The 25,040-nt window shown below is 34.4% G+C and overlaps 1 long non-coding RNA gene and 1 other non-coding gene across 2 annotated transcripts in view; one reads left to right on the top strand and one right to left on the bottom strand.

The window, feature by feature from the left end:
- LOC105718035 (uncharacterized) overlaps positions 1-25,040 on the bottom strand; it is a 164,559-nt gene that overhangs the window by 89,269 nt on the left and 50,250 nt on the right. The window lies entirely within an intron of this gene.
- On the top strand, positions 12,898-13,085 carry LOC135277476 (U2 spliceosomal RNA). The gene has a single exon (XR_010345081.1). It is a non-coding gene; the product is annotated as a U2 spliceosomal RNA (small nuclear RNA).

The following is a 25,040-nucleotide window of genomic DNA, read 5'->3' on the forward strand; positions in this document are numbered from 1 at the left end:
GAAGGAAGAGCAGTGTAGTACTGCAGCCCACCTGAGAGCAACATGGGGCAGGGGAGCTCCTGCCCCCCAGTCAAGGGAGGCAGTGAGTGATCATTCTACCCAACCAGGGAAACTGCACTTTTTCCATGGAACTGTGCAACCCATGAATCAGAAAATTTTACTTGTAAGCCCACACCACTGGGGCCTAGGGTCCCAACCATGGAGCCCTGCAGATTCTCAACAACTGCTCTGCTACAATCTGCTTAAGCCTGCCAAGCTCCTATGAGGAGGGGCAGCCAGAACCACAGCTGTGGCTTCCTGCTGTCTAAGGGATTTGTGCTCCTTGGGGGAGGGGTGGCAGCCAACACTGGCACTGATAGCTGCCTAACACACTAAGCTCCCTGGGCAGAGAAGGGCAGCAGCCATCTCTGTAACTCCAGGCTGCTCTTTCCCCCTGCTGTAGCCAGGGAAACTGGATGGCTTGGTCTCAAGAGAGATCCCCCTCAGCCCAACACACTGGCTATGAGAGACCTCTTCAGGCCTGACCCTGACCCATCCCTCCTCACTGGCCAGGGCTTCTCTGTAAGAACTCCAACAACTCCAGCCACAGGCTCAGGGACAGAACTCTGAATTCCCAGTACCTGAGGCCCTATGGGAAGGGGCGGCCACAGTCTCCACAGACCAGTAGACATAGTCTTTCCTCCTGCTAGTTCTGAGGACTCTGAGGAGCCCAGACAAGTGGGTTTCCCTAAAGTGAAGCACACCCCCTCCACCAAGGGATAGTGAAACTGTTTCATTAAATGGCTCCTACTCCCCTTGCCACCCAACTGGGTGAGACCCTCCAATAGAAGTTTTCAGACACCCAATATGGGAACATTCCTACTGGCATCATGTTTATTCCCCTCAAGGTCAGAGATCACAAAGGAAAGAGCAGGAACCCATTTTTGTTATTCTCCAGTCTCCTTGAGTGACATCTCCAGGCAGGGAGTGAACCAGATAAATAGGGCCTGAACCCCCAGCAAACCACAGCAGCTCTAAAGAAGAGGGACCTGACTATTGGAAGAAAAACAAACAGACAGAAAGCAACAACAGCATCAATGAAAAAACGTCCCAACTGAAACCCCATCCAAGGGTCAGCAGCCTCAAAGATCGAAAATAGGCAAACTAATGAAGATGAGAAAGAACCAACAACAGAGAAGCTGAAAACCCAAAAGGCCGGAGTGCCTTTTCTCCTCCAAATGATTGCAACACCTCTCCAACAAGGGGACAGAACTGGAAGGAGGATAAAATGAATGAACTGACAGAAGTAGGCTTCAGCAGGTGGGTAATAACAAACTCCACTGAGCTACATAAACAAACATGTTCTAACCCAATGCAACGAAGCTAAGAATCTTGATAAAAGATTATAGGAGCTGCTATCTAGAATAGCCAGTTTAGAAAGGAACATAAATGACATGATAGAGCTGAAAAACACAGAACAAGAACTTCATAATGTATACACAATTATCAATAGAGCCAAATTGACTAAGCAGAAGAGAAGATATCAGAGTTTGAAGACCATCTAGCTGAAATAAGATATGCAGAAAAGATTAGAGAAAAAAGGAAAAGGAACAAACAAAGCTTCAGAGAAATATAGAACTATATAAAGACTAAACCTACAATTGATTGCAGTACCTGGAAGAGATGGGGAGAATGAAACTTAGCTGGAAAACACATTCCAGGAACTTCCTCAACATGCAAATTCAGGAAATACAGAGAACACCACTAAGATACTTCACAAGAAGATCAACCCCAAGACGTAAAATCATCAGATTCTCCAGTCAAAATGAAAGAAAAAATGTTAAGGGCAGCCAAAGAGAAAGGCTGGGTTACCTACAAAGGAAAGCCCATCAGACTAATAGCAGACCTCTCAGCAGAAACCCTATAAGCCAGAAGACAGTGGGAAACGATATTCAATATTCTTAAATAAAATAATTTTCAACCCAGAATTTCACATCCAGACAAACTAAGCTTCATAACAAAGGAGAAATAAAATCCTTTACAGACAAGCAAATGCTGAGAGATTTTGTCATCACTAGGCCTGCCTTATAAGAGCTCCTGAAGGAAGTACTAAATATGGAAATGAAAAACTGATCCAGCTAATACAAAAACCAAAATGTAAAGACCAATGACACTATGAAGAAACTTCATCAACTAGTGTGCAAAATAACCAGAGAGCATCATAATGAGAGGATCTGATTCACAGGTAACAATATTAACCTTAAATGTAAATGGGCTAAACACTCCAGTTAACAGACACAGACTGGCAAATTGGATAAAGCATCAAGACCCATCGGTGTGCTGTATTCAGGAGCTATGTCACATGCAAAGACACACATAGGCTCAAAATAAAGAGATGGAGAAAAATTTATCAAGAAAATAGAAAGAAAGAAAGAAAGAAAAAAGCAGGGGTTATAATCCTAGTCTCTGACAAAACAGGCTTCAAACCAACAAAGATTTTAAAAAAGACAAAGAAAGGCATTACATAATGGTAAAGGAATCAATTAAACAAGAAGAGCTAACTATCCTAAACATAAATGCACCCAGTGCAGGGCCACCCAGATTCATAAAACAAGTTCTTAGAGATCTACAAAGAGACTTAGATTCCCACACAATAATAGTGGGAGACTTTAATACCCCATTGTCAATATTAGACAGATTAATGAGACAGAAAATTAACAAGGATATTCAGGACTTGAATTCAGCTCTGGATCAAGTGGACCTAATACACATCTACAGAACTCTCCACCCCAAATCAACAGAATATACATTCTTCTCAGTGCCACATGGCACTTATTCTAAAATTGACCACTTAATCGAAAGTAAAACACTCCTCAGCAAATATGAAATAAGTGAAATCATAACAAACGGTCTCTAAGACCACAGTGCAATTGAATTAGAACTCAAGATTAAGAAACTCACTTAAAACCACATACCTACATGGAAATTGAACAACCTGTTCCTAGATGACTACTGGGTAAATAATGAAATTAAGGCAGAAATGAAGAAGTTCTTTGAAACCAATGAAAACAAAGAGAATGTATCAGAATCTCTGGGACACAGCTAAAGAAATGTTAAGGGAAAAATTTATAGCACTATTTTCTTATGTCCACATCAGAAAATTAGAAAGTTCTCAAATTGACACCCTAACATCACAATTAAAAGAGCTAGAGAAGCAAGAGCAAACAAATCCAAAAGCTGGCAGAAGACAAGAAATATCTAAGATCAGAGCAAAACCAAAAGAGATAGAGACATGAAAAATGCTTCAAAAAAATCAGTGAATCCAGGAGTTGGTTTTTTGAAAATATTAACAAAATAGACCACTAGCTAGACTAATAAAGAAGAAAAGAGAAGAATCAAATAGATACAATAAAAAGGATAAAGGGCCTATCACCACTGACCCCACAGAAATACAAACTACCATCAGAGAATACTATCAACACCTCAGCAAAAATTAACTAGAAAATACACAAGAATTGGATAAATTCCCGGACACATATACCCTCTCAGGAACAAAACAGAAAGAAGTCAAATCCCTAAATAGACCAATAACAATTTCTGAAATTGAGGCGGTAATTAATAGGCTACCAACCAAAAAAAGCCAAGGACAAGACAGATTCACAGCCGAATTCTATCAGAGGTACAAAGAGGATCTGGTACGGTTTCTTAACTATTACAAACAGTTAAAAAGGAGGGAATCCTCCCTAACTCATTTTGTAAGGTCAACATTTTTCTTTCTTTCACAACAAAATGAAAACTTCAGGCCAATTTCCCTGATAAACATCGATGTGAATGTTATCAATAAAATACTGGCAAACCAAATTCAGCAGCACATCAAAAAGCTTACCCACCACCGTCACATCAGTCTCATCCCTGGGATGCAAGGTTGGTTCAACATAAGCAAATCAATAAACATAATCCATCAAATGACAAAAACCACATGATTATCTGAATAGATGCAGAAAAGGCCTCTGATAAAATTCAACATCTCGTCATGTAAAAAACCCTCAATAAACTAGGTATTGATAGAACATGTATCAAAGTAATAAGAGCTATTAATGACAAACCCACAGCCAATATCATACTGAATGGGCTAAAGCTGGAAGCATTCCCTTTGAGAACTGGCATAAGACAAGAATGCCCTTTCTCACCGCTCCTATTGAATATAGTATTAGAAGTTCTGACCAGGCAATCAGGCAAAAGAAAGAAATAAGGGGTAATCAAATAGAAAGAGAGGAAGTCAAATTGTCTCTGTCTGCAGATGACATGATTCTATATTTAGAAAACTCCATTATCTCAGCCCCCAAAAATCCATAAGCTAATAAGCAACTTTAGCAAAGTCTCAGGATACAAAATGAATGTGCAAAAATCACAAGAATTCCTATACACCAACAATAGACAAGCAGAGAGCCAAATCATGAATGAACTCCCATTCACAATTGCTACAGAATGCCAGACAGAATGGTGATTAATATTAAAGTCAAGAAACAATAGATGCTGATGATGCTGCAGAGAAATAGGAACACTTTTACACTGTTGGTGGCAGTGTAAATTAGTTCAAACATTGTGGAAGACAGTGTGGTGATTCCTCAAGGATCTAGAACCAGAAATATCATTTGACCCAGCAATCCCATTACTGGGTATATACCCAAAGAAATATAAATCATGCTACCATAAAGACACATGCAAATGTATGTTTGTTGCAGCACTGTTTACAATAGCAAAGACATGGGACCAACCCAAATGCCCATCAATGATAGACTGGATAAAGAAAATATGGTATATATATACCATGGAATACTATGTAGCCATAAAAAGGAATGAGATTATGTCCTTTGCAGTGACATGGATGAAGCTGGAAGCAATCATCCTCAACAAACTAACACAGGAACAGAAAACCAAAAACACGTATTCTCACTCATAACTGGGAGTTGAACAATGAGAACACATGAACATAGGGAGGAGAACAACACACACCAGGGCTAAATAAGGAATGAGGGGGGAGGTAAGGGAGAGCATTAGGACAAACAGCTAATGCATGTGGGACTTAAAACATAGATGACGGGTTGGTAGGTACAGCAAACCACCATGGCATACATATACTTATGTTACAAACCTACACATTCTACATTTGTATCCTGGAACTTAAGGCAAAATAAACAAATAAATAAATAAATATTCAATGAAAAAAATATACAAGCAATAGCTTCTTTAACTGTTAATGTGGTAAACAGTGTTAGAGAGCATTCTCATTAAATGATCTTTGCATTTCCTGAATAATCTCATAATGGATAAGAATGTATTATTAATTTATGAATGATACTGTCTCCAATATTTTGTTTATTTATTTTCTTACTTCTATTTAAATATGACTTTGAATGTAGTTTTCTCTTTTCCTATCCGGGGGAGACAGTTGTACATTTCTGTCCGCACATTCAATGTCCTGTTTTTTAGCTGATTGAAATTATTTTCATAAAATGAATATAAGCTGTTTCTGGAAGTTTATATAAGAAATAATTTTCATTCTTATTAATTTTTTTGCTTCTTGAAATTCATTAACTTTATTAAATGTAGCCTAGTAACTGGCATTTTTACTTCTTTTTGGAGTATGCATTTAAACCCTTAAACAGTAATTAAGTTGAATCAGATATCCTTTTAAATTCATTTTGCTAATTAATATATAATAATTTTACATATTTATGGGGTATATTTTTTGATACATGCCAATAGTGTAATTAGGATAATTGAGATAATTGTCATCTCAGACATTTATTATTTCTTTGTCCTGGGGCCATTCCAAATCTTCTTTTCTAGCTACTTTTAAATATGCTATACGTTCTTGCGAGATATAGTTACCCTACTTTATGAGAACATACTGTAACTGTATATATTTAAGAAAATTATCTATTTGCTTATAAATTGTGGTTACATAATTCACCTATTTTCAGTTGTGTCTTCTTTTAATGTTTAATATTATTCATTTATACATTGTTTTCTTTTACAAATACAGCTTTTGTTCTTCTTGATGATTTCTACTGTTTCCTGTTTTTACATATCTCTGCTTTGAATTTTATTACTTTCTTCCTTTCACTTTATTTGGGCTTATTTTGTTATTTCTTTTCTAATTTTTAGATTCAGAATCTTAATTCATTACTTTTCATCTTTTTCTTTTCCCATAGCAATATCTAAACTATATATTTTCATATGGCTATGAGTATAGCTGTATCACACACATCTAGATATATTCTAATTTTCTTCTTTCTCAGTCAAAAAAGTTTGCTAATTTTTATAACAATTGCACTTTTACTTATAGATTATGTAATAGTTTGCATTTTTAAACATTTTTAAATGTATGTAATATTTTTGGCTCTATTCTTGTTATTCATTCCTAAGTTTATTTTTTATGAACATATAATGATTACCAGTGATTTTATAAACATAAAATGATTACTGGTATATTAGATCTTTGGTGCTTGTTGACAACAACCTAATGAGATAAGTTCTATAATTATCCCTACTTCACAGATGGGGAAAGCTAAAAAGCATAGTAGGTAAGAAATTTCCTAATAACTCACTATTGGTGGACTTGGGAATTAATTAAACCTGGGTAGTTTGTCTCCGCAGTCATCTCTTAGTGTGTGTTTTATTTTATTATAGTTTCTGTTCTTCCTCTCAATATTATTATCATCATCAATATAGGCATATTTGTTCCTTTTTTTTTTTTTTTTTTTAGATTTTACAAAGGATTTTTATCATTGCCAGTTCTTGTGGAGTTACTTTTCTTTTCTTTTTGGGAAAATCTGATAATTTTCCTCCATTATTAATCCCCTCATTTAACTTTTATTTTTGGGAGAGTCTGATAGTTTTTATTCATTATTGATCCCCTCATTTGACTTTTAATTTTCCTATAGTGACAATTCTATGTTCATTTGTAGTCAGGTTTTTTTGCACCAGGGAAATGTCAATTATTTTTCATACCTGGTACCTTAGAAAGAAGATAGAATTTTGTACATGGGCATAGGAGGGATGTGCAGAGATTTTCTAATCTCTAATGAAGAGGTAGACCTTGCCATGCCTTAGATTCCCACAAGGATTTCTTCTGTAGTTCTCTGAGGTAGTATGGTCACTGCCACATTTATTGTCTCTATGGAGGTGCTAGAACTCCTGTTGTCAGCTAAAGTGTGGGGATATACCTTTCTTTTTAAAATTAAGCTATTTATTTGACATAGTTTAAAAATTACATATTATTATTATTATTTATCTATTCCTTTGTAGACATTTTGTTTCTATCTATCTTGAAATTAAACTGGGTATTTACATTCCAGCCTTTACTGTATTAAAACAAAAGTAATAAACTGAAAGATGGGTAGTAGAATTATATTCAACAAAATATCTGTCTTAAACTTTTGGTCTTTGCAGATGATCAAATTAACGTGATGTCATTAAGGTGTGCCCTAATCCAATATGACTCTCTTCTTTTGAAAAGCAGAAACTTGAGCACAGAGACAAACAATTGGGCAATGTCATTGGATTATGAAGGAAGAGATTGAAGAGAGGCATCCACAAACCAAAGAACATCAAAGGTTACCAGGAAACCACCAGGAGCTAGAAGGAGGACATGAAATAGATTCTCCCTCACAGCCTTCAGAACCAACCAGACCTGTTGGACCATGATGTCAAACTTTTAGCACTCAAAATTTTGAGACAATAAATTTATATTATTTTAAGTAACTCAGTTATGGTTCTTCCAGCAGCCCTAGAAAACCAATACTGATGTTATTTGGCCAAAGGACACCAGAAATATTATAACATCTTAGAATGTTACTTTTTCTTTCAGGGTCTGAAAGGAATATATAAAATAGAACCATAAATTATACAAGTATATTTTATATGAATAAATGTTAACCCCAAAGCTCAGGGTAAGCTTCGATAAGACAAAATGGATCATGACAAGACCTTTAACCAAAGCTAAACAGAAACCAAGGAAGATATGTACTTACCTTTCTCACTGAGCTCTTAACTGATTTTTTTTTTAATTTTACAAAGGACTGCAAATAAAACTGGGTTAAGAAAATTCCAAGTCACTTCCCATGCTTTGTAGAAATGAGACATTGCAGTGGAGGATATGGGAGATTTCCAATTTCAGTTAAAAATCTAGTTTCATGGAATCAAAATTATGACATCTGGAATTTAGATTATTTGAAACAATAGGAGAAATTAAAACCATCCCTTCTTTGTGAAAAACTACCTGATGAGCCATAAAAGGGACCCTTCTTGGGACTGAAGAAAACTAAATTTTTACTGACTTATTGCTAGAAGAGTAGGGAAAAATGTATCAGTGCAGAAAGACATAGTACTTTCTTTTATCTAAAGGCCAACAGCATGTAAAATAAAATATTTATAGCTCTTTTAAGAGAGAGTATGGGTTCAGTTATTCTCAAGAAATCTCTCTGTTATCTTTACAAAGTTCTGACTTAAGAAAGAATTCATGTGCTATTAAACTGAGCCATTTGAACTCCATGACTCCAATCTGTACATTGAATCAGGAGTCTCTTTCTCAGAGAAGTTAAACTTGGATATTGATGAAGAGGATGATAGACATAACCATAACATTTAATAAAGAATATCTCTGTGCGTGGCAGCATGCTAAGGAGATTTTAAAACCTGTTCTATGTAACATGACTGATTCCTGAAGGGCTGGGATTTTTTTTTTAAATCAGTATTTCTAAACTATACTACATTTCTGCAGCATCCCTTTCCTTTCAGAGTCCTCCTTAACCAAGGTTTACATTTATTAGGAGATGCTACAAAACATACACTGTATTATTTATTTTCAAACCCACAGTTAGGGTTCAGAAGATGAAAATAAATCCATTTAGGCAAATAGCTAAAAGGTACACAATATAATTGGAAAATGTGTCCAGAAACTTTATTTGATATGAAATTTTATTCTAACTTCTAAAATTCCCTGTGTCAGAGGGTGGAAAGACTAGAAATTACTTTTCCCTCCTTGTCTTCCAGCAGAGTTTTAGTTATAGAGTTATCTGATGAGAAGAACTTGGATGAGATGGAAAGCAGAATGAGCAAACTAATTCTTTGGTGAAAGCTTAAAATAGGCATGTGGCATTTGTATAGTACAAATGTGGGGTTTTGCCAAGACTGTTCAGATATGTCTTGAGAACCACACACTGTTTTTAGGAAGTTGCTGTCACCTGTGATGCCTCCCTTGAAATGCTTGCACTTTCCAGTTTTCTGAAAAACAAGATACACCCTCCCTATTTTTTGGTCTCCAAGCCCTTCAATTCTAATTACAGTTTAAGATTCAAATTCTTCCTTGAAATACACAGAGTGGCTCATATATAAATGAAAAATCCTAAGTAAGTCAGAAAGAGACCAAAATAATACGATGGCAAAAAGTCAACATTGAATTAAAAATTGCTTGGCATGTGAAAAAGCATTATTGATTCAAAAAATTATTTTAAAAGACAATAGAGAAAAATTTGTGGGAGCTTCAGATAACAAAATTCCATATTATAAATTTTAAAATAATACTAAAAATAATAATATTCACAAAGAGATAAATCACAAGATGGAGAAGGTTGATCTGAGAATCTGCACTTCTAACAAGTTCCTGGGTATTGCTGATGCCATTTATCTGAGAAGTCACTGTTAGTGTGTGCATCACCTTTCTGCTGTAGAGGCTGCTGTCAGCGCTTGCATACCTGACAGCAGGGTGTTCATTCCTGTGTCCATTCTCCAGCTTCCCTGAACTTCAATCCTTATCATTCACATCACAGTTTCTTCAGATAACTCTACTCAGGCATGGAAAGAACGAAGATTACCTAGGAAATGTTGTCCCTTTAAAGGAGTTTATATTCAATGACAAATTGGTAAAGAAATAGAACATTGTAGGTCTTCTTTGAAGTAGGACAAATTCCATGGTGCAATTTATGTGTCAAAGCTTCCTGTGGTATCAGGCTGACATGGAAATTTGACTTGAAATGATATCCTTGCTTTGCTCCTTTCTCTTTCTTAACCTGCTTCTTCCCTGCTCTTCTCTGTTTCTCTATGGCTAAATTCTATAATAAATCAAGTGTACTTGTACCTGAAAACTCCATAATCTGTATGGCTAGTGGTTACACTTTTTGACAGTATGGCTTCTACAATAATACATAATTTCATTGGAAAGTGCTGTTCCAGAGGCCTTCATTGATTTTATCTTCCTACAATGAAAGTTTATATATAGTCTGATTGCATTATCTGAATTAGAGATAGTAATAATCAGGAGTTACATTTACTTTTCTTAAGGTATATTATTTGTGCTTTGCCCTTATTCTTATAATGTGTCCCATATGAGGTCTCAGATAATGACCTGGTGGTCTTTTAACTCTAACCTTTGTGTTCCTAGTAGAAAGAAATTGTTGAAGGTTCTTAGTTTCATTGCTTCTTAGCCTCATGCACAGTCTAAGAAAAAATAAATCCTTTGGTGGGACGACACAGAGCAGATTTTGACCTCATTTCTCTGAAGTTCTTTTTTCTACATGATCTGGTTCTCTCAAGTTGTGACTGTCTTTGTACTGCTAAACTTTGACTTTACTTTCAAATTCACCTGAATCTTCCAAAGACTCTATTCAAGAATTCTATTTAGTTGCTCAGCCCACTGAAAAATAAGTACAAATTGAAGGGGAAAAAAACCTTCAGAGAAGGTTGAACTCACTTGTTTATCCTTATCCTTTCTGATATCCTTGTATTTCAATTCCTGGCTGCCTTGTATATTCTTCTATGCCTTTATTTGGTAGTTGAATTACAATAAATCTACATTAGTTTTTTTTTTTTTTCCACCCCTCATTTTTCTTTTGATTCTAAGGCTTTAACTGGATTCTTTCACCCATTTGAATAATCCTCAGGTGTTGTTTCTTCAAATATTCAGCCTTATTTTCTCTCTCTTATTTTTCAGTCTCCTGTTAACTAGATTAGACCACATGACTATAACTATGTATTACCCTCTCTCCTTTAATTGATGATATTTATTTTTAACCTCTTATATTCATTCTGGATATTTTCTTCAAACCTATCTTCCAGATCATTATTCTCTCTTCAGCTTAGTATATTCTTTTGCTAAATCCATTTATTTTATCAATTTATATAGTTTTTAGTTATCTGCCAAATTTGTCTATCTTCTTTTCTTTTCTTTCTTTTTTTTTTTTTTTTTGAGACGGAGTTTCGCTTTTGTTACCCAGGCTGGGGTGCAATGGCGTTATCTCAGCTCACCGCAACCTCCACCTCCTGGGTTCAGGCAATTCTCCTGCCTCAGCCTCCTGAGTAGCTGGGATTACAGGCACGCACCACTATGCCCAGCTAATTTTTATTTTTGTATTTTTAGTAGAGACAGGGTTTCACCATATTGACCAGGATGGTCTCGATCTCTTGACCTCGTGATCCACCCGCCTCGGCCTCCCAAAGTGCTAGGATTACAGGCTTGAGCCACCGCGCCCGGCCTGTCTATCTTATTTTCTATCTTCTTGAACATGTTAAGCATTTTCTGCATAATTACATTTTCTGGATCTCTTCCAAGTGTATTTTTATTTTTTATTGTGTTTTTGCTTTGTAATAATAATGAGTTTTGTTTTCTTCCAAATAAAGACTAAAGTAATAGTGAATAACATATATAAAAATTGTAGAAATATTTTAAGGAGTATAAATATTTTACATCCTGTAAAGACGATGTTCATTTACTTTTATTGTGTGTCAAGGGCAATAGCAACCCCAGACAACTTAATCTGTTTATAAAAGATTGGATTATTTAAAGCAGGGCTGCAGTTCTTGAACATGTCAATATTTCTGATTCATTCTTGTCTGTATAACTTATCATTTTATGGTCTTAAGATAAAGTATAGGGGCTTTCAAAGCTTTTTCTACTTGCCATTTTCTGTACTCCATTTTTTTTGTTGTTGTTGTTCTCTATTTCTTCTAGGCTGTCAGACTCTATCTGCTTAAGATTTTTACATATCAGCTTCCTCTTCAGAAATTATTAGATGCTTCTAAGGGAAAGTAGCTAAAAGTATCAGTACTACTTCTTTTCTTATTTCTATGCATCTTCACTGCTTTATTGGTTCCTGTTTCCATTTAATGAGTTTAAAAAACAAAACAAAATAAAAAATATTTCCTGTCTTTCTAGCTATTCTTAGCAGGGAGATTGCTCCAAATTATTTAGGTCACTATTTCTCTTTATTAGTAGCTGCAAGCATGACTTTACTACAAACTATTTTTCTTCTAAACCAAAAAATAAATGCTATGTTTAACTCACAAATATATAAAAAAATAATTAAGTTAGGGCCTTAGTACACATACACATGTATTAAATGGTTTATGATAAATGGCTTACAAAAATGTTTTTCTCTGAATTGCGCTTATATCATCAATATCTGGAATATCATATTTTGTTTTCTATGTATTATAGTTGCTAAAGGCTGGTGATATAGTCATGTCAGCATCATCACAATGTTTTATTAGCTATACTGGCCAAACTAATTATAGGTGACATCTCTGTCACATTTGTTCAAAGATTAGACTTAATATCATAATCTTGCTTAGATATATGTATAGCTATGATTGTTCAACTCTATGTAGATAAGCATATTGTGGTTGTATCGTTTAGGAGTCTAGACTTAAATATCTAAAAGACTCCAAAATTTTAGTGGCTTCAAAAATATAATTGTGTAATTTTCCCAGGTAATGATCCTAAGTGACAGTTTGGACTGGATGACAATCTCTCTCTCCCCTCTAAGTACTAACTCAAAGACATTGACTATTTACTTCTGAGGGTCCACCATCTCTTAGAACCTTGTCATCAGATACTGCATCTAGCAAAAGTAAGAAATCTCTTCTCAGCCTTTTGGCTAAGATCAAGTATAGTATCCATTCTTATCAGTTTAATATCTTTATATATTCTCTTTCTGAGGACAATATTAAATGGATTGTTGAAAATAGGAAATGGAACATGAGCTTGTTCTGTCTACTCCATACATTAACTGGCATTGCAGTACTGCCAGGAGGAGGTGGGGGGAGGGAGAGAGAGAGAGAGGAAAGAAAGAAGGAAAGGAAGGAAGGAAAAGAGAGAGAGAAAGAAAGAAAGAAAAAGGACAAAGGAAAAGGCTAGACAAAGAAGCAAAAAGAAAAAAATAATGACTACCACTCACATGATATCACTACAATTACAACTCAGATTTTCTATCTACAGGGAATATAGGAAATGCTACATTCCCAGGGAAAAGAGGACACAGGCATCAGTGAATATCTGACAGTTTCTGATCCAATGGTAAAAACACCTTCATTTGTAAACATGCATGCTCTTGTCTTCTGGGAATAAAATGCTTCCTTTTTTCCTTCCTCCCAAAAGAGAATGAGTAAAGAAGAAAATAATAGAGGTTAGATGCTATAGACATCTTTGTTTCTGTTAAATGCAGAATTCTAGGTTGACTCTTCAGAATAACACAGACATGCACATCAATACAACAACAAAACAATGCTATTGTCCTATATAGCTTTTCTCTTCCATGCGCTATGTGTTATAAATTTTCACTGCTAGTAATATAAACTGAAGTTCAATAACTTAAATGTTTTGCTCTTCTGTTACTTAATTTCTAAACTGTATGTATTGTGAAAGCAGTACATATAAATGAAAGAACAATGCAGAAAAATCTTGCAAAATCTCAAGAAAGCAACATTGTTATTTTAAGATAATTCATTAAACAAACAATGTCCATTTTTAGACCATAATGGGGTAAAATTAGAAATCAATACAGGGAAGATAAGATTAAAAATTTGAAAAGTACATGGAGATTAAACAACACACTTCTACATAACATATGGGTCAAAGAAGAACTCTCAGGATAAATTTGAAAATATTTTGAACTAAATATAAATGAAAGTAAAATTTATCAAAATCTGTGGTCTATAATAAAATGATGCTTAGAAATTTCTAGATTTGAATACAAAATAGAAATAATAAACATCTAAAATCAATCATAGAAAGCAATCCCTTAGGAAACTAGAAAAATGATAGTATATTAACACAGATGTTCAATAAAAAAAAAATCAATGAAACCGAAAACTGCTTCTTTGAAAAAAATCAATAAAATTAATAACCCCTTTGTCAGGTTAATAAGAAAAAAGAGAGAAAGGAAACAAATTACATCTGAAATGAAAGAGGGGTTATTACTACAAAATTCATGATCATTGTAAAGATAATAATGGTATACTATGAACAACTCTATGATGACAAATTCGAAAAACTATATGAAATGGGCCAATTTGTTAATAGACACAATCTGCCAATGCAGACAAGAAGAAACTGATCATCTAAATAGGTGTGTAATTATTTCTTAAATAAATAATTAATAATGTTTAAAAACAGAAAGTGGCAGGCCCAAATAGGTTTATTAGTGAATTTTAATAAGGATTTAAGAAAAAATTATTCTAAATTCTTACAATGCCTTTCAGACTATAGAATCAAAGGGAATACTTCCTAACTCATTCTATGAGGCCAGCATTAATCTAATGCCCAAACCAGGCAAAAACATTACAAAGAAATAAGATTACAGATCAATATTTTTCATAAACATAGATGGAAGAATTCTCTACATAATACCAAAAATTTAAGTCAAATAACATGTAGAAAGAATTATATATCACAACCAAGTGAGATATAGCCAGGTAGGCAAAATTCAAAAATCAATATATAACCCATCACAACAGAATAAAGATGAAAAAAAAATCATATCAATAGATGCAGAAAAAGCACTTGACAAATTCAATATCCATTCATTAGAAAACAAAAAACCTCTAAGTAACCTACTAATGGACAAGAACTTCCTCAGCGTGTATTCATAACAAAACCTACAGCTAACCTTATACTTACTGGTGAGAAAGTTAAACTTTTCTCACTAAGAAAAGGCCAATAAGGATGACCATTGTCACCACTAATTTTCAACATTATACTGCAAGTCCTAGCCAATGCAATAATACGGAAAAAGGAAGTAAAACATATACAGATTGAGAAGGCAGAAACGAAAATATCTGCTCAAATATGACATGATTATGTAGAAAATTAAAAGAATAAAAAATCTGCAACTTACAAGTGAATATAGCAAGGTGATACGATACAAAGCTAATATACAAAAGCCAATGCTTTTTTAATAAACTAACAATGAACAAGTATATTTTGAAAGTAAAAACACAATACCATCGACATTAGTACCTCCTAAAATGAAATACTTAGATATAAACATAACAAAGTATGTGTAAGGTCTATATCAGGAAAACTACAACATTGATAAAAGAAATGAAAGATAAACTAAATAAATGGAAAGATATCCATATTCATGAATAAGAAAACATATAATCAAAATGTAAGTTCTTTCCAACTTGATCTACAGACTTAATAGAATGCCAGTAAAAATCCCAGAAAAATATTTTGTGGTCATTGATTTTGTAAATTTTGTATGAAGAGGCAAAAAATTGAGTATGGCCAACAAAATATGAAGAAGAATTTGGAGTACTGACACTACCTGACTTCAAGACTTAATTTAAACCTACAGTAACCAAGACAGTGTGATAGGCAAAAATATAGACAATTTGGTCATAAATAGAATGGAGAACTTAGAAATAGACCTACATAAATATAGTCAACTTATTTAAAAAGATGTAATATAATGAGGGAAAGACAGTTATTTCAACATATGGTATGGAAAGAACTGGACATAACATGCAGAAAAAATTAAATTAGACACAGCTCTTATATCTTTCACAAAAACTAAAATGGATTATAGACACAAATGTAAAGTGTAAAACTGTAGAACTAGAAGATAAGAGGAAAAAAAACTTAGATGACCTTGGACACACTGATGACTTCTTAGATATAACACCAAAGGCAAACTACATTTAAAAATAATTAATAAGATGGATTTCACTAAAATTAAAAACTTCTGCTCTGCAAAAGATGTCAAGAAAATGAGAAGATAAGCCACAGGTTGAGAGATAATAGTTGAAAAACACACAACTGCTAAAGGATTACTATTCAAAATATACAAAGAACTTTTAAAACTCAAAATAAGAAAACAAACAACTCAATTATAAAATGGGTCAAAAATTTATCCAGGCATGGTGGCACCTGCCTGTGGTCCCAACTACTCAGAAGACTTGAGCCTGGCAGGTTGAGGCTAATGTGAGCCATTATTGTGCCATGGCATTCCAGCCTGGGCAACAGTGCAAGATCCCTTCTCAAAAATAGAAAATATAAAAACAAAAAAAATTAAAATAAGAAAAACATAAAAAGATTAAAAATAGGCCAAAGGCCTTAACAAGACACCTTACCGAAAAACATACGCAGATGGAAAGTAAGCATTTAAAGAGATCGTTACATCAGGGAACTGCAAACTGAAACAAGGAATACTACTACATGGGTATTAAAATCACTAAAATCCAGAATACTGATAAAACCAAAAGCTGGTAAAGATGTAGAGCAATAGGAACTCTCATGCATTGATTATGAGAATGCAAATCCCAGAAAATTATTTTGTGGATATTGTGCCATGGCATTCCAGCCTGGGCAGCAGTGCAAGACCCTTTCTCAAAAATAGGAAATATAAATGGTACAACCACTTTAGAAGACAGTTTTAAAGTTTCTTACAAAACTAAACATGGTGTTACTATATGATCTAATAGTTGTGCTTTTTGATATTTATCTAAAGTTGAAAACATATGTCTACACAAAAACCCACACATAGAGGTAAACCCTTATTTATTACTGCCAAAATTTGGAAGCAATCAAGACGTTCTTTAGTAGGTAAATGGATAATAAACTCTGGTACATCCAGACAATAAAATATTATTCAGTGCTATAAAGAAATGAGCTATCAAACCATAGAAAAGACATAAAGAAATCTTAATGCATGTTACTAAGTAAAAGAACCCAATTTGAAAAGATTATATATTATTCAGTGTTCTCTACAGGGACGGAATTATTAGGAGATATATATATATATGGAATTTATTAAGTATATCAACTCACATGATCACAAAGTCTCACACAGGTTGTTGCAAGGAAAGGAGCAAGGAAGCCAGTCTGAGTCCCAAAGATGAAGAATTTGGAGTTCTATGTTCTGGGCAGGACACATCCAGCATGGGAGAAAGATGTAGGCCAGTAGCCTAAGCCAGTGTAGACTTTTCAGGATTTTCTGCCTGCTTTATATCCTGTCCATACTGGCAGCTGATTAGATGGTGCCCACCCAGATTAAGGGTGGGTCTGCCTTTCCCAGTCCACTGACTCAAATGTTAATCTCCTTTGGCAACACCTTCACAGACACACCCAGGATCAATACTTTGCATCCTTCAATCTAATGGAGTTGACAGTATTAACCATCACAGGCTACCTACTATATGATTCCAAATATGACATTTTGGAAAAGGCAAAACCATGGTGACAGTGATAGAATTGGTGTTTGTCAAGGGTTGAAGGGGGTGAAGACTGGATAAATAGTGGAAACACAGCAGGTTTTAGGGCAGTAATAATACTATTTTTGGTACTATAATGGTAGATACACGCTATTATACATTTGTCAAAACCCATAGAATGTACACTACCAAGAGTAAATCTTGAAGTAAACTAGTGGGTCTGGGTGATAATGATATGCCAATGAATGTTCCTCAGCTATAACTAAATATCATTCTTTTTAGGAATGTTGATAATGGGGAATTGGGGATGTAAGTGCATGTGTACAAGTGGGAGATATATGGCAATCTCTAAATTTTGCTATGAACCTAAAATTGCTCTAAAAACAATAAAGTCTAAAATAAAGCAAAATAAAATGTTGACAGCAAAATATATAGTAGCAGAAATGAGTAACAAAACCATTTGTAAATTCCTCTTAATAATTTTAACGTTAGTCAAAGTTTTAGGTGTGCAACCAAAATTCAGTAAAATGGGATCGTTTTTGACTCAGCTACATTTCCAATATATTCTTAAAATTGATCAGTTTCTTTTACTATGCCTATTTCTTATATTGTCAGAGAAATTAGTTATAAAAAGGGATTGATTATAATTTGTTAAAATTAATTATAAAAGTCTATAAAAGATTCTCATTCCAGGATTCTTTTTTTGAGATCTTCAGCTCCTTAGTAAAGACATTTATACATACGTGTTCCCAAGGAAGGTCAGTTATATATGCATTCAGTCTTTCTCACTAGTATTAATAGAAAATTAATTTCAGTTAACACTATTAAAAATGCATAAACTAGAATATGTATCTCAAATATTTCTTAGCATTTGCAGTTATGAAGAGTTAATTAGAAATAATATTACAAGTACCTATTTCTGGCATTTAATATATTTCAAATTTCTAAATGTGGCATTCCAACTGTATTCACAAACTACATTACAGAATTTTAAAACATTCTAAATGTAGTCACAAACATTTGAAAGTAATACAGGGGGTAATTACCAAAATATTAAGTTGAATAGTTTACTGTTTTTATTTACTTTTCTGAGACAGGTCATTAGCTGACAGAGAAAAGTTTTAGTGTGTAGAGGGATATGATATATATGTCTAGAGAACAATAGAATTTGATAATAAGATAACTTTACTGAAAATACATTTTAAGTTTAAAAGTGTATATGCTAAATGTACACTTGTTTTCTGGAAATTCTCCAAGGTTCTATATGTTTCAAATATGTTCTAATGGAATTTTTATGTAAGTACATATTGATAGAATTATTTTTACTTTTCTATTGCTCACTGTGGATCCTGGTATTTAGAGAAATAGAGAATACTTTTGAGCCTCAGAGATATTTCTGAATAAATTACAATGACTATTTTCTGGATGCTGTTTCTTATGCTTATGTATGCAAGAATCTTTGTACAGTTATTTCTTGGCATGCTTGTTCTAGCACAATACTGTTGCATTGTTTTAAAATACCCCTTATTTCACATCTGACTCATTTTCTTGGTTGCACTATAAATGTTTCATCTCTCTTCCACCTCCCCTTAAATTTCATTCTTCAGCAATGGAATTGTTTAATAATTGCTTTTGAGTGACAAGAAAAATTATTTTTTAGTATAAACTTATTTTTCTTTTTTAATAAACTAGCAGTTTAGAAACAAACATATCTCCCAATAAAATATCACTTGATTAGATAACTCAAGAAGATTAAATGCTATGACATTAATTTTTCACTCATTAAATTGAAACATTGCTCCTTTTTATTTTAGGCTTCAGGATTTTGGTGATTAAAAGTCTTGTAAATTAATGTTTTTCTTTTTTCTCTCTCTTTTTTCTTTCTCTTACTCTATAGACATTTATAACTTTTTTATCCTGGGGCCTGTGAGATTTTATCTAGATCTGTCTCTACATAGATTTGTTTTTATTAATTCATTGTGGTAGTAAAAAAAATCATAGATTTTCTTTAGATAATAGGCATCACCTCCTCTGAGGAATGAGTCCTTGGGTAGTGATGGAAATAAGAATTTTGATTTCTGCTTCTGTGATGGTGGTTATTAGTATAATTTTAAATGCTATAGTTATATATTTAGTTTTTTATTTGTTGGTTATAAACAAAGTCTATTTACCACTAAGACTTGAAGAATTTATATCACTGACACTTTCCTTTTTTCCATTCCTGTTCTTTTTATGGCCTTACATGATATACTTATCACTATTTTTCATAAACTGCTAGTTTTATGCTGTGTCCCAACTTTATATCTTTGAATATGAAGAGATCAACATATCCACTCCAAACATTATTTCAACATTCCCTATTCCCCTTATCTACCCTATATAGTATTTATTCTGTAAGATTCATAGAATTTATACTCTGGTAAATATAATTAAATCTCCCAAGATATGTTTATAGATTGATTTCTATTTTCAAAGCCAAAATTATGGTTATAAATTGTTATTTGCTCCAAAAATGAAACAGTGAGTTTGGACTTCCGTAAGTGCATATGTAATCCTATGTCATTATATTCTGCTTCCCAATGGAAAAAGACATCTAAGAAAAATTTGAAAAGGAAGCACGAGGTAGAAGTCTTAAATAGCATCATTTAAATTTAAATTTATTAAATTGTCACCTTCTCACTACAACAAACTTAAAACTTTTGAAAGGCAGACAACACCACAATTATAACAGTAGCATCCCCAGTGTTCACCACAGAATAAAATTACCAGACATGTGCAGAAGCTGGAAATTTGACCCTACCCATCCTATGTGTTACTTTGGTTATACATTTTTATTCCAGAAACACTATCAATTATTCCATATTTTTTTCATTGTATCATAAAAAAGTTATTCATAAGAAGCAAATAAATATAAAATATATTTTATAATTACTTGAATATTTAACTTTATTGATAGTCTTCTTTTTTTGAAAGTGAAACTAAAGATTAGATTGTTTCTTATAACTTAGTTTATTATGAAGAAAAAAAACTTAAGATACATGAATAAAACCAAGTTGTTTTTTTTTTTTCTTCTCATATTTTTGCCACTCCTAGACCCAGTAGATAAGATGATCAGTAGCCACTGGGAGAACAACAAGGGTTTCCTAGCCCATTTCTGTGAGCGGTTGGAGGAGCAATTGCTGAGTTAATGATATGCCATCCCAAGAAACCTAGGGCTATTCAAAATCACAGTGTTCATTCTATCTGTAAACATTTTCTAGCAATATAACAAAATCCTGGATCAAAGTCAGTGTTCTCTTGTTTTAGGCTGCTTCAGAGAGAGAGAGCTTCAGAGGATTTCTTTTATGAAGCAGACTGGCCGGAATTGTGACAATTTTTAATGTGGCTCAATTATCTAAACCCAATTAATACTCGTATTTTCAAATTAAATCCCTATAATTTAATTATATTCATAATTTAGGCACAATAACATTTGTGCTTAATTTTTAACTACTTCATCTTGGTTTTATTATGTTTTTTAAGACATTGTACCAAAAGATTTGAACTTTTGTATTCATCTATCTAGTGTTCACAATTAGAAAATAATATTATAAGTTAATATGAGCTTTGAGTATGGTATTCTAATGAAAATGTAGAAAAATATTTTGAAAGATATTCATCCGTTAATTTTTTGATTGTCCAACTTTTACTATGAGTTATACTTTTTGTCAATTTTATTTAAATTAGTACCTAATGCTTTGATTTTTGTCTAATCTTAATATTTAAATGTATACTTTCTATTTTTCAACATTTGATATTGCTTTGTTATCTCATAGTTCTGCCCCTTTTGTTTCAGTTTGTTAGTAAAGTTTTGACAACAGTCTGAAACTCTTCATCTTTAATCATAGAGTTCAACCCCATCAAAGATGAAAAACAAGTAGGAACAACAATTTTATTCAGTCTATTAAAATACAGAAAGCACCTCATATCTGAAGATCAGAGTGTCTCATTAGAGTGGTTGCACCTTACGCATTTACAGGTAGCAGTAGACAAGTCATAGGTGGAATATTTTAATCTTATTTTTGTAATTACGGGAATCTAGGTCAGCCAGCCAAAAATGTCAATCTTTCTTTCTGGCTACTTCTGGGGAACAAACGCTGTATATTATTATTTTTGAGACGAAGAATGAGAATTTGGAGAATCTGTGCCTAGACTTATCATAAATACACAAAGAGGATCATCTGGGAGTCTGATCTAAGTCATATGGGTGTTATTTTCAGTATTTGTTTCCTGGAAAACAAAAGAGTGGGAGGATTTCTTAACCACTGCTGCTTTCTTGGAGGACAGGGCTCAGGTAAAATTAAACATCATCAGTGTCCTCTGTTGTACAAGATGAATGAATATCAGTTCAGAGGCAATCATTAATATTTTGAGTGGGGTGAGTTAGGGTTTTAGAAGCAGTCTGGCTGGATGCAGCAGCTCACACCTATACTCCTAGCACTTTGGGAGGCTAAGATGGGCAGATTGTTTGAGCTTGGGAGTTTGGAACCAGCCTGGGCAACACGAGGAAAACCCAACTCTACAAAAAAATAAAAAAATTAGCCAGTCATGGTGGTGTGTGCTTTTAGTTTCAGCTACCTAAGGGGCTGAGGCAAGAGGATTGCTTGAGCCCAGGAGGTGGAGGCTGCAGTGAGCTGAGGTTAGCCTGGGTCTCAACATGAGACTTTCTCTGAAAAAAAAAAAAAAAAGAAAGAAGAAGAAGCAGTCATTGGTGTTGTTACTTCGAAATAATCAGCTGAACTATCTATGAAGTTCATAGATAAAGTTATGAACTTTATGAACAGCCATAAAGTTCAGTTGTTTTAGGATCTTTCAGACCAAGGATTTTAAAAGAGGGTTGCACACAATTTAAAAAAGCAATATTAAGATAAATAGCTGTATCAAAGTAAATAACTAAAATATCCAGCTCAGCAGATTCTAAGAGGTCAGGAATAAATATGTTTTTATTTTGTAGTACTGCTTATTGAGTTTCTTAAAAGATAAAATGTTGATGCTTTTGGTGATATCATCCACAGTGTTGATTGCCACTTGTGTAAGGATATTTATGATCTGAGGATTTTGCCACACTTTCTTAGTGTTCCAGCCAGTAACTCATTCAGGGAGAAATCAGGCCCTTGAATGGTCTGCTAGGGTGATAAGTCCTTCACAGTGTATATTGCTGGGGTAATAAATGGAAGAATATCAAAGTATTTTTCCCTGACATATTTAGGGTTGTTAAGGTAAAGATAATGAAAACTCAGGGAACAGTCTTCCTCAGCCTCTATTTGCCTAATGGCAGGACACAAATCCTTTCTTAGTGGAGACAGAACTTGCTTATCAGCCCAGAGAAGGATCAGCCACCACCAGAGGAATCTGGGAACAACTTCTAGTATCTTCTCACATTTCCCCACCTTTTAAAAAATTAGAACTGCTCTCTCTTTTGTCTTGTCACTCTGTAGGATTATGGCTCCTTGTTAAACTACTATCTCACCAAAGGCCCTAATCCACTGCCTTGAGAGAGAAGTACTTTTGAACTGAGGCCTCTCCTATGTGATGAGTACAGCATGTGTTATAAAGTTAAACTGCTTGTTTTCCTTTGCTAATATTTCTTTTGTTTTCAGGACTGTGCCTCAAAAGAAACTAAGAAGGGAAAGAAAAGAAATTTTGCTTTCTCTTTTGTAAAATAAAATAAAATCTCCTTTTAATCAAATTTTCTAAACAAATGGTGAAAACAAATCAGTTTTAATACTGAATAATCATTAAGACATATTGTGATACACATCACAGAAAATTTATTAAAGAAATTATAAAAAATTAAAGAAATCTCACCTTTTTATAGGCAACTAAGATTCAACATATTACATATATGCAATTCTCTTTACCCAAAGGAAATACAAAGTTTTTCCTATCTTTAGAAATATCATGAAATTATAGCTTAGAGCCAGGCACCTAGTGTAAAGACTTAGGGATCTTTTAAAATATAGAAATACATCTCAAAGCAATAGTGAACATATTTAAAATTTTAAATTTTCTAAAGAAAATGCTATTGTTAGGGAGTTCCCTTTTCCTTTTGGCATGAGGGAAAATTATATTTAACCTCATAATATCAAATCATCAGGCTTTAGTTTATGGTCTTCTTCAGATCCTGGGACAAAAGGCCTGCTACAAGGCAAAGTAGAGTCCTCCTAAGGATCTAGGTATCAGGTTTTAGATTTCAGTGTAGTCAAGAAAAGAGAAAACCAGGAAATGTTAGTTTGGAGAGTGATAACAAGATATTAAAAAAAAAAAAACTGAAAAATTTGAAAATTTGGTATGGGTTGAAAGACAATATACAAACAAACAATGGCCATCCCATATATAAAAATAGAACTATTGTTATGGGATCTTTGGGATGTTGCTTTCCTGTCTGGACATCTCTGTGGCCAGTGGCACAAGTTGTTGACCTGCATTCAGTAAGAATGAGGTACACAGACAAGTGGAGGGCGAGCAAGTTGAAGAAGAGCTTTATTGAGTGTTAGAACAACTTAGGGGAGACCTGCAGTGGGTAGCTCCACTCTGTAGGCTAGTTGCCCCATCGAGTGTTCAGTACTCACAAGAGAGGAGGCCATGAAGAGTTAGAGGGTAGCTCCTCTCTGTAGGTGATTGACTCTCCATTCTCTCCTCTGCTCTGGCTAAGCCTGGGACCAGAAGGTGGGACCTCTCTGGCCTGAAGGTTGGGGTATCATTGAGTACCCTCCCTTTCCACCTAGGAATCTGGCTGCCTCCTCCTGCCATTCATGGTGCCAGGCTTGCCTCCACTTTGCTACAAAATTAGAGCAGGTGCCAACAGCTAGGAAAGGCCAGACAGTGGGAGCAGGCACTTCTGAACCTGCAAGGGCAGGGGGAGGCCTTCCCGGAACCCCAACAGTACAGGGATGCCTGAGCCTACAGCCATGGTTTGGGCAGTTGCAGCTGTGCCTGATGGGCAGGGCTCCTGTCTGATCTTTGAATTAGGAGGTCCAGGTCTGCAGCTATGGTTTGGGCAGCTGCAGTGTGCCCAGGGAGCTCCTACCCCAACTCAGAAGGGGTGGGGCTCCCGCTTGTCCCCAGCTCCCACCAGCTACATGAAACATGCAGTCCCAGCTGTGCCTTCCTGCTGCAGCTTGTGTGATGGCACTGGCAGGCTGTCCGGAGCAGCTGCTATCATTGATATGACCCACAATCTGTGGCAAACAGGCCATCTGCAGTAACCAGCCCAGAAAACCAGCCTACTATTGATAAATCAAACTTATGGAAATCAGACTTCTATCTCTAACAACCATTCCAGAAATCCAAACAATAACTTTCATAAAACTTGGTCCAAAGAAAGAGAAGGAATTGATTAATAATTTTAAGTTTCCCAAATTTTTTGTTCTTGCTTTTAGTTTAGGATCAAACAGAGAAAGCAAAATATGCACTCCTAATTAATGATATAGGATGTCCCCTGTAGTTAGCCCCCACTACATTTTCCCTATGTTAACAGCCTACAATCAGGATATAGCAAAAGCTTTTTTTTCTTTTATTATAAGCTA

The sequence above is a fragment of the Aotus nancymaae genome, unplaced genomic scaffold (assembly GCF_030222135.1).
Source record: "Aotus nancymaae isolate 86718 unplaced genomic scaffold, 86718_ANA_hifiasm-v0.15.2.pri h1tg000003l, whole genome shotgun sequence".
NCBI classification, from domain to species: domain Eukaryota; kingdom Metazoa; phylum Chordata; class Mammalia; order Primates; family Aotidae; genus Aotus; species Aotus nancymaae.